Source organism: Leptodactylus fuscus, chromosome 4, assembly GCF_031893055.1.
Source record: "Leptodactylus fuscus isolate aLepFus1 chromosome 4, aLepFus1.hap2, whole genome shotgun sequence".
Lineage (NCBI taxonomy): Eukaryota > Metazoa > Chordata > Amphibia > Anura > Leptodactylidae > Leptodactylus > Leptodactylus fuscus.
Window position 1 is genome coordinate 209,582,382 of NC_134268.1, and position 12,134 is coordinate 209,594,515.

The window sequence follows — 12,134 nt, forward strand, 5'->3', positions numbered from 1 at the left end:
GATAGCACAGCTCCCAGACCATGTAGACTTCCATCGGTGTACAACAGGAATGGCTTATCAAACTGTGCATAGGCCAGGATCGGGGTACTGGTCAGAGCTTTCTTTAACCCCTCAAAGGCTTCTTGCTGTCGTGGCCCCCACTCAATGGGGCGATTCTTGGGTCCACCAGCTGTGCCTCTCAGTAGTTCATTTAGGGGGCCAGCCCGATGAGAGAACTTGGGTATGAATCTCCTGTAATAACCGGCCAACCCTAGAAAGGCTTGTACTTCACGCAGGGTTCTTGGTTGGGGCCACTTCTGGACGGCCTCTACCTTGCTGGGCGCAGGTTGTACCCCTTCCGGAGTGACTACATGTCCCAAGTACTCTATTCGCTGCTGGAATAGTTGACACTTCTTGGGCTTGATTTTTAGCCCATGATCACGCAATCGCCCTAGGACCTGCCGCAGCTTTTCGAGATGATCTTCAAATGAGGACCCAAACACTACAACGTCATCCAAATATATCAATACCGACTCAAAGTTTAGGTCACCCAAACAGAGCTCCATCAACCGCTGAAATGTCCCTGGGGCATTGGACAGACCGAAAGGCATTCTGTTAAACTCATAGAGTCCCATGGGTAAGAAAAACGCTGTCTTGGCCTTGTCCTTCTCGGCCACTGGCACTTGCCAATATCCACTGGCCAAGTCAAGCGTTGAGAAATACTTGGCATGACCGAGGGAGGATAGTGACTCTTCAATCCGTGGAAGGGGGTATGCATCACGGACGGTCTTAGCATTTAGTTTCCGGTAATCTACGTAGAAACGGAGACTTCCGTCTTTCTTCCGCACCAAGACCACCGGAGCAGCCCATGGGCTCTTACTCTCCTGGATCACTTGATTCTCCAGCATGCTAGCCACCATTTCTTTCACCTCCTGATACATCTTGGGGGGAATCTGCCTATACCGCTCCCGAATAGGCGCAGCGTCGCCAGTGGGGATTTCGTGTTCAATGGCGGTAGCACACCCAAAGTCTTCATCGTGTCTTGAAAACGCCTCCTGGAATTCCCACAGAGTGTCCTCCAGAAGCTTCTGTTGTCCCGGGGTCAGAGACCGGCCATTCCACTCTGCCGTTGGAGGCTGCCTTTGCTGGACCTTCACAGCATAGGTCCAAGACGACCTCCCATCAGGCTGCAACGTGAAGCTCTTCCGGCGAAGGATGTCACCCCCGGGCACGTGAACTTCAGCCAGCAGGGTATTCCCAGGCACGAACAACTCACTGTCCAGAACGTTGAGACAGCGTATAGGCACACACCCATCCTTCACAGTGGCAAGTGCTCGGGCTACCAGAGGGCGGGTCTGCGTTTCTCCCTGCAGGGCAGGCTCTATCAAGACCTCTAGTCCATTTAATGGTCGTCCAGCCCCCACCGGAAGCATCACAATATTTTCCTGTCGCGGTGGAATCTTCATTGGGGCACTCAGCGGCACCTTCACGTATCCAATGGAGCGCCCTGCCATGGTGCTCTTCTGCAAACTACAGCTCCTCACCATCTGCTGTAGGACCTTCTGAGTCGGCCGGTGTGTGGTGGCCCGCTGCCAGTATTTAGGTCCTTCCTTTGCATAAAGGTGATGATCTAGGTCTCTCAGCACGTTCATGCCCAGCGTCACATCGAGTCCTCTCCTGGACGGATGGTCTATCAGCACGATCCCCTTTTTGCCAATGTCTTGCCCAAACAGCCGGACCCGCATCCAGACGATCCCTTGTACGTCCATCGCACCATTGTTGGCAGCTATCAACCGGATGACACTTCCATCCTCTGGCTCCATCATATGTCCGAAGTGTCTCTCGAAGAACTCCAGGGGCATCAGGGTGCACTCCGATCCAGTATCAACTAAGCAGCGTACCTTCTGGCCCTCCAGCTCAGCTTCCATAACGGGGCTGCTAGCATATAGGTCGCATTCATCACGTATGGGGCTTGATTGTTGGTGAACCGCCACAGGACGCCCCGTTACTGCGGCGGTCGGGAGTTTAAAGCCGGCTCGGGTTCCACCTCCCCCTTACACTCTCTGGCGATATGTCCATACTGTCTGCAACTCCAGCAGAGGGGTCCCCTTGATCCCTGCCCAGCTGATGAGCCTCGGTTGGTGGGTCCTCGGCCACGGTGTACTCTCAGCGGGGGAGAGTAGGACGATGCGGTCATTTCTGGAACCATGGATTGACCTGCTCGCATCTGGGACACCTCCAGTCGGAGTTCTCTCATTTCTGCCCATAGAGCCTGGACTACATCCTTTAAGGACCCTGGGTCTTCAGGACCTCCTTGGGTCCCTGTCACTTGGGTGCTACTCACAGCCTTCACATTCACAGCCACGGGCGCTTCTTCCCTCTCTACAGCAGCCAGGTAAACATTATAGAATGTCAGGTTGGCATCTGCCTGGATCATCTCTTGCAGTTTATCCTGTAACAACTTATTGGGTAACCCTAGGATGAATTGATCTCGTAGCAGCCGGTCCACTTCTTTGAAGGCTCCCATAGCCTCTGAGTCCCGTCGCTGCACTTCATTCAGCATCTCTTGTAAGGCGTTAGAGTATTGCGTTAAAGTCTCACCCTCCCTCTGTGACCGATTGAAGAAGTTGCTCCGCAACTGCGCTACCTTGGCACGCCCTCCCTGAGCTCCCTCTAGCAGAGCAAATATTTTTTCTAAAGTGTCTCTTTCCGATTCGGGCCGTACCATCACTGTCCGTCTAGCGTCACCTTCTAGGGCCCCTAATGCTATCTCTGCACGCAGTTCCGGTATCAGGTTGCTCAGTCTAACTATACTTCGTACCCTTTCAGTCCAGTCCTGCAACGTCATATTATTACCATCAAACTTTGGCAGATGCTGCATTAGTGCCCCGGCCGATAAGTACCCCACTTGGGCCGGCATTACCAGCGCTGGGGCTTGCTGTGCAGGGGCACCCTGGACCACCACAGCTGGTGCCAGGGGATTCTCTCCCGCCACATTCCCGTCCATGAGGGTCGCTGTATCCTGCCGACTACGCCAAGTTGTAAGCCGTGTACCGAGGTGGGCTCCCCAGGATACAGCGAAGTCACGAACAAAGGAAGTGAGTCCAATTCAATTTAACCAAGATAGGACTTTACTTAGTTTAGATAACCTCTTTTGTCCAAAAGAAGACTCCCAGGTATTACATTTACGCAGCCTAGAGGCTGGGACCCTGGTGTTATACAGCACGGTGCCCACTAGTGTGGCCTTCAATATACTCCAAGCTTTTACCTACCTGCAGGCTGCGCCTATGCAGCTGCCTGTTACCTGTTATTACCCTATTACACAGGAACAATTCAGTGTGTGTGACACAGGCATCCGGTGGTGTAACACCAGGGTTTACAATCTTATCACAATACTACTAAATTCCCCCCAAACCAAGTACAACTAAGCAAGTATAATGGTTAGTTAGCTTGCAAGCCAAACAGTGTAAAGTTAAACTAAATGTTGCTCCCAGACTTCCTTACAAGTCCCTCTCTGGGAGATATAACTCTGTAGAAATCCTCTGTGACTTAGTCCTTTTACCAGACAGGTAGATAGTTCACCAGTATTGCAGCCTGGGGTGATGATTATACCTAACTAACTAACTACAGGCTTTTTACTCAGTCCCAGCAATATGGTGCAAAACTTGCAGTGTGGTGCGTGCACGCTTACTTCTGTTGGGTACCTTTTAGTCTCTGTTAGCATCAGGGTGAAGAGGAGCTCCTCGGACAGCATGCGGTCTCACTGACAGTCTCACTTCTCAGCCAAGTCTCTGACAGTAATCTTCTCCTTAGGATGGTGTCTGGACAGACTCTGAAAGTCTCAAATCCTCAGCTATTCTTGCTGTGGTTTCTCCCTCCAAGGACCCTCTCTGCACAGTGATGTCTCCACAGCTCTCTCTTCTCCTCTAGAGTCCAGCACACTCTGACTCAAAATGGCTCCTAGAACCTTCCTACAACGATCAGGGTCTCCACATCAATCTTCCAGGGGCATGCAGCCTTTTTCCTTTTACCTGTTATCTTGCAACAGCGACCTCTTGTGGTCAAACAACAAAATGTCAGGTTATGAAAACACCAACTCAATTACACATTGCACATTCACTACACAGGGGCTGTTTCACTCTCTTACAGGTTACTGTAGACAGCGTTATCATTGAGTTCAATGTATAAATGTATGCAGTAAGCTCCCCCTAGTGGTGAGCGCAGGCAGCTAGAATTGTATTTTGAAGGTGATTTCCAGGACTTATACACTTATGACCTATCCGATATCTGATTGGTCGGGGTTCCATACCCAGGACGGCTGCCAATCAGCACAGTGATGTCATGTTCATTGGTCACATGATACAGTACGAACTCATTAACCATTCAAGTGAATACGCTGAGCTGCAATATCAAGCGCAGCCACTATACAAGGTATGGCGCTGTTCATGGTACTCAGAGGCTATATCTCTTACTCAAATGCTGCGACTTCTTCAAGCAGCTGAACTATGGGGGTCCCAGGTCATCAATATATATGCCCCAGAAAACCCCTTTAAGGATACCATATCAGACATTTATGTCATATCCCACCTCGGAGACCCCTGTCATGCAGCTTCTATGGGAGACAAATAAACACTATTTGGTGTGGCACAATTTTGATTTGTTTTTAAATTTTTCTTGAATTTTTCCTATATTTGTGGTGGTTTTGGCCAAAGATAGTCAGACCAAAAGGCCTCCCTATTAGGGCTAGGTGAAAGGCCTGGGATGTCTGAGGACTCTGGGCAGTCATTGATGTCTCTAGAGAGGACCTATTAACCAGCCATTTGTTCCAGGGCAGATGAAAGGGGCGGCAGCGGCAGGGTGCTAATTGCCGGCTGCTGCGAAACATCTCATTTTCACACTTTCTATATGGAATCCCAATTAGCCCCAAATTGTCCATACAGATGACTGGGCCTTCTCTCCTCAGCCATTAGTCTTTACAAGGGTGCAGCCATAACAAGGTCAGGTCAGGCCCGGATAATAAAACATGTGCTCATTCCTTTAGGAGTTGATGACAACGTCTTATTCAGAATGCGGAGACATGTGACCGCAGGCGCCATAAATCTTCGCCTCGGATGGAGCATTGATTCTGGGAGTAATTACTTTCTAGTTAGATTATTCATCTGACAATTTAAATTGTACCTATTAAAGGGGACCTTTCACCACCTCTATCAACTCCAGCTCACAGTATCTGTTAATAGTCCCTGCTCTGCTGATTCCAGCACAGTTGGAATTTTTTCTCTAGGCCCCACCGTTCTTGAGCAATCAGTGCTGTTAGTTTTGGCACCAGATATATCATTAAGTTGTCTGCCATCAAGTGGGCGGTCTCTGACCTCAGCAGACAAGGGCGTGTGTCACTGTCTGCTTCTGATTGGGCAGTGCTAGAGCTGTGATTCACGCCCCCTGGCCTGCTCCTGCCTGAGACTGCCCACTTGACAGTAGAAGCCTCATGGGCATATCTGGCGCCAAAACTAACAGTACTGATTGCTCAGGAACGGTGGGGGCTAGAGAAAAAAAGTCAAACTGTACCAGAATCAGTGGAGTGTCACCTACAGAAAGGTGCAAAGAGCTGGCGCTGGTGAAGATGTCTAAAGATCCTCTTAAAAAAATGTAAAAAACTTTTTTTTACATTGTAATTGATAGGGTCGGGGTACTAAGACCCCCAGGATTGTAAAAATAAAGGGACAGAAGCGTTCAGCTGAGCATCATACCCCTTTATTTATGATTGGCTCTTCTCTCTCACCCCTTTATATTAGTAATTGTTGGGGGTCTCAGCACCTATAACACCCACCGGTCCAAACTTCTGAATCCTTTTAAACTTTTTTTTATGCTAGGTACCCCTTACATTTGTATTTTTTAAACCAACTGTACAGCTGACATCTACACCGCTGTGTTCATCCTGTATTTCCTGGTTCATGAATATAATGCCAGAACTATACAGTACAGACTGACACAGGCTTTTGAATTTTTTTTGTGGGTAACACAATTAGGTTTCTAGGGGGATGTTTAGTTTGGGAGGAGTCGAGATAAGACGTTTAACATTGTATGTTTTGCAAAAAATATATTTTAGGTTTTTCTTTCTCTACTGGGCTAAATTCACATGTCTGTGTTGGGGCCAAGAATCATGGTCCGTGGGTCCGTCCACTGCGTGAATGAACTGAACTCACAGTATCAGAGAGGTGTATGGTGCTGTAAATTCACTTCATTTCGGTCACGGTCAGGCTAAGAAATGTGTCCATCCCACAGACTGGAGGTGTGAATTCAGACTTATACTTTTTCATAGGTTTTTCTCATCTAGAATCAGGTCCCATTCAATGCCAAAACTTGGAGGAGGAAAAGGGGCCCTATAGGAAACCAAAATGGGACCCCATTATGGTTCCACGTCCAGAAGGCATTGGTGTACCCATACCTAACCTAACCCCCATATGTGCTAGCCATGAATAGAGAACCTACTATTATATAGCATGGGACTTACTAGGACTGGGCCCTCTCGCTCCAGGGGGCCCCATAGCAGTGATATAGTCTGCTTCTAGGATATATATTCACTTCAGTATTAGGAAAGTAGGTTCATAGGAAGCAATCGGCCACAGATTTGGGAGAGGATTCTGCAACGGGATGCCAACAGTCCGTCGAAATAATCCCACAGCTAGATATGGCAGTGGAAATAAAGAGGAATTGCTCTCCATTTTCGCCTCATGCACAGGACTGAATGTGGAGGCCAAGAGGGTGTCGATTGTCTGACATCCGAGTGTCTTCGGTTCTCCATTGGGTTCCATTCTCATGGAGCTCGATAGGAAATGTTCCATATTCCATAACCCCCCTGGACACACGGTCACTTGGTTGTGTACATGGGGCCTAAAAATTTGGAGCCGCCAGTGGAGAATCTGTCTAAAATCCCATATGAAAGAGTCCTACAAACACCAGATACCCAACGGACCTCATTAGAGTCAACGGGACCGCTCAGGATCCATTGTCTGAAATTGTTTTTACTGCTTAACCCCTTCTTCTTGGTCCAGAACGGATCAAATGCAACAAATGTGAGGCGCCCTTACACAGTGGTCAGATATAGGGCCATCCCCACATCTACCCACGTAACTGCCCCAATACCCGGCTTCTACAGTCTACACAGAGACCTCCATGTTACTGCTACTATTTACTAGGCTCGAGCCCAGACGGAGCGGGGTAATCTCTTTCAGGTGTCATTGCACTTCAAACACACTTCACAGTCCCCGGCCTAAAATAGAAGGAGGGAGATCAGAAACTCTACAAGGAAGTAAAACGGTTCGGACAAATCAGAGGCACTCCGAGGAGACGACATCAAAGGGCCACATTGTGGTCTGGAGAGCAGATGCCGCCCGCGCTCTTACTGTACGCCTTTACTGCTTTCCCTTGTATTGTCAACACATTTCCCATAAAGTTTTCGGAACCATTATAAAATACAGCCCATAGACACTGGTGAGGTCAAAAACACCGGTAGGAGAAGAAAGATCTGGATTTCATCCCTAGGGGAACATGTCAAAGAGACGGAGTACAACTTCAAGGAAAGTCATAAATTGTATGAAATCTGTTTAAAAAAAAATACAGAAAAAACAGCGCCACCCTGGTCCACAGGCTGTGCTTGGTACTGCAGCTCATTATCATTCAAATAATATATTTTGATCACCTGACAGCGGCCACCACAGGGGACTTTTAGTATTACACAGTACCTATATAAATGAATGGGAGGTCATGTAATAGATGGTCAGGCCGAGTCCTCCAAAATTAGAGCGCCCCCCTACGATGTTCCTATGGACAGCGGGGTTGTCTTCACACAGCCCCTTGTAAGGCAGATTCCATGGCAGGAATCCTTCCTCAGAGGTGTCTTCATGGACCGTTCTCCGTTTCGCTTGTGCCGTTTGGCGTCCGTCTTGGGATTTCTTCTTCTGATATTGATGATGTGGAGACGGCAGAAGATCAGCAGATGTCCTGTGTTCTCAAGTTCTTAGGATGTGAAGTCATGAGGAAAGTCTCCCATGTAGAACGATGGCTCTTCATAGAAGGAACAGACATTGAGAATGATCCATGTCCATAAATAATCATCACTGAGTGTTCCTGATGGACAGGCATGTGGTGCGGCCATACTTTACCCATGGGGCAGCCATATTGGGTGCGGAATTGTAACCTGATACAGGGGTATTAATGTAAGTATAGACGGGGGTGGTAAATGGGGTGAGAGAGAAGACATCAGCACCGGATTTACGTGTGGAACATGTTAGGCCTCATGTATGTGGATGTTTTACTATTCTACATTACATGGAGTTTTATGGGAGAAAGCCGTGATACTCTGCATTGGAGGACTGTAGGGGATGTTCTCCCTAGAAGCCTTACACCATGGCACTCACTGCTGCCCCCTCAGCACACTAACAACCCTCTGCAGAACTACAGCACAGTACAACTTCTATGCCACCTCCAGAGAGCTACAGCACAGTACAACTTCTACGCCACCTCCAGAGAACCACAGCACAGTACAACTTCTATGCCACCTCCAGAGAGCTACAGCACAGTACAACTTCTCTGCCACCTCCAGAGAACCACAGCACAGTACAACTTCTCTGCCACCTCCAGAGAGCTACAGCGCAGTACTACTTCTATGCCACCTCCAGAGAACCACGGCACAGTACAACTTCTATGCCCCCTCCAGAGAGCTACAGCACAGTACAACTTCTCTGCCACCTCCAGAGAGCTACAGCACAGTACAACTTCTCTGCCACCTCCAGAGAACCACAGCACAGTACAACTTCTATGCCACCTCCAGAGAACCACAGCACAGTACAACTTCTATGCCACCTCCAGAGAGCTACAGCACAGTACAACTTCTATGCCACCTCCAGAGAGCTACAGCACAGTACTACTTCTCTGCCACCTCCAGAAAGCTACAGCGCAGTACTACTTCTATGCCACCTCCAGAGAACCACAGCACAGTACAACTTCTATGCCACCTCCAGAGAACCACAGCACAGTACAACTTCTATGCCCCCTCCAGAGAGCTACAGCACAGTACAACTTCTATGCCTCCTCCAGAGAGCTACGGCACAGTACAACTTCTATGCCACCTCCAGAGAGTTACAGCACAGTACAACTTCTATGCCACCTCCAGAGAACCACAGCACAGTACAACTTCTATGCCACCTCCAGAGAACCACAGCGCAGTACAACTTCTATGCCACCTCCAGAGAGCTACGGCACAGTACAACTTCTATGCCACCTCCAGAGAGCTACAGCACAGTACAACTTCTATGCCACCTCCAGAGAGCTACAGCACAGTACAACTTCTATGCCACCCCCAGAGAGCTACGGCACAGTACAACTTCTATGCCACCTCCAGAGAGCTACAGCACAGTACAACTTCTATGCTACATCCGGAGAGCTACGGCACAGTACAACTTCTATGCCACCTCCATAGAACTACAGCACAGTACAACTTCTATGCCACCTCCAGAGAGCTACAGCACAGTACAACTTCTATGCCACATCCAGAGAGCTACAGCACAGTACAACTTCTATGCCACCTCCAGAGAACTACAGCACAGTACAACTTCTCTGCCACCTCCAGAGAGCTACAGCACAGTACTACTTCTATGCCACCTCCAGAGAGCTACAGCACAGTACAACTTCTATGCCACCTCCAGAGAGCTACAGCACAGTACAACTTCTATGCCACCTCCAGAGAGCTACAGCACAGTACAACTTCTATGCCACCTCCAGAGAACCACAGCACAGTACAACTTCTATGCCACCTCCAGAGAACCACAGCACAGTACAACTTCTATGCCACCTCCAGAGAGCTACAGCACAGTACAACTTCTATGCCACCTCCATAGAACTACAGCACAGTACAACTTCTATGCCACCTCCAGAGAGCTACAGCACAGTACTACCTCTCTGCCACCTCTAGAGAGCTACAGCACAGTACAACTTCTATGCCACCTCCAGAAAACTACAGCACAGTACTACTTCTATGCCACCTCCAGAGAGCTACAGCACAGTACAACTTCTATGCCACCTCCAGAGAGCTACAGCACAGTACAACTTCTATGCCACCTCCAGAGAACTACAGCACAGTACAACTTCTCTGCAACCTCCAGAGAACTACAGCACAGTACAACTTCTCTGCCACCTCCAGAGAGCTACAGCACAGTACAACTTCTCTGCCACCTCCAGAGAGCTACAGCACAGTACAACTTCTCTGCCACCTCCAGAAAGCTACAGCTCAGTACTACTTCTATGCCACCTCCAGAGAGCTACAGCACAGTACTACTTCTCTGCCACCTCCAGAGAGCTACAGCACAGTACTACTTCTATGCCACCTCCAGAGAACTACAGCACAGTACAACTTCTATGCCACCTCCAGAGAACTACAGCACAGTACAACTTCTATGCCACCTCCAGAGAGCTACAGCACAGTACTACTTCTATGCCACCTCCAGAGAGCTACAGCACAGTACAACTTCTCTGCCACCTCCAGAGAGCTACAGCACAGTACAACTTCTCTGCCACTTCCAGAGAGCTACGGCACAGTACAACTTCTATGCCACCTCCATAGAACTACAGCACAGTACAACTTCTATGCCACCTCCAGAGAGCTACAGCACAGTACAACTTCTATGCCACATCCAGAGAGCTACAGCACAGTACAACTTCTATGCCACCTCCAGAGAACTACAGCACAGTACAACTTCTCTGCCACCTCCAGAGAGCTACAGCACAGTACTACTTCTATGCCACCTCCAGAGAGCTACAGCACAGTACAACTTCTATGCCACCTCCAGAGAGCTACAGCACAGTACAACTTCTATGCCACCTCCAGAGAGCTACAGCACAGTACAACTTCTATGCCACCTCCAGAGAACCACAGCACAGTACAACTTCTATGCCACCTCCAGAGAACCACAGCACAGTACAACTTCTATGCCACCTCCAGAGAGCTACAGCACAGTACAACTTCTATGCCACCTCCATAGAACTACAGCACAGTACAACTTCTATGCCACCTCCAGAGAGCTACAGCACAGTACTACCTCTCTGCCACCTCTAGAGAGCTACAGCACAGTACAACTTCTATGCCACCTCCAGAAAACTACAGCACAGTACTACTTCTATGCCACCTCCAGAGAGCTACAGCACAGTACAACTTCTATGCCACCTCCAGAGAGCTACAGCACAGTACTACTTCTATGCCACCTCCAGAGAGCTACAGCACAGTACTACTTCTATGCCACCTCCAGAGAGCTACAGCACAGTACAACTTCTCTGCCACCTCCAGAGAACTACAGCACAGTACAACTTCTCTGCCACTTCCAGAGAGCTACAGCACAATTGGTGATAGGGGTCCAAAATAGCGCCACCTATTAACTGATGCAAAGAGTTGGACCTGATGAGGTGGTGAAATGTTCTCTAATTTATCCAAACTTTTATCACAAGTAGTTTAAGCTAATTCTTTGCTCATTTTATTTCATACATTACTCTAATCGCATCCAAAGCTGCATCCAGAATTCTGATTTACTTGCAGATTTCCAGGCTCAGAGTCCCTGTATAGCGGTACACTAGAGCTTGGCTATATCTTACAGATGAAGGATATGGGTGGGGGGGACCCCGAGGTTCATGGTCGGTTCATATTTACAGTACTGGTTATTACAGCGAGGTGACAATGAAAGCTGAACATCAGGCCTCGGCCCAGGTAGTAAATCACACAGATAAGATACAGCAATGGCGGACAGTATACACCACACATCCTGAGACGCAGCCTGTCCTCCTCAATATCAATCATTGACTTATGGAGAGAACTGCAGCCCCCCTTACCCCACACCTCAGTCAAATCCATGTGCACTGACCCTGTACAGGGGTGCAAGGAGTCCCAAATGGTCCATCTGGTGGACCTTTAACCCTTTCCCAGCCATTTTTTCGATTTTCAATTTTAGTTTTTTTTTTAAATTTTACTATGCAGTAGTAAGAGTTTAGTTTTTGCAGGCCTATCTGTACTTCGCAATGGTATCCTGGCTTATTCCATAAGATGTACCCGAGCGTCCGTTCAGCCACAGGACATGGACACGCGCAATCGGCTCTGCACAACGCGACATGGT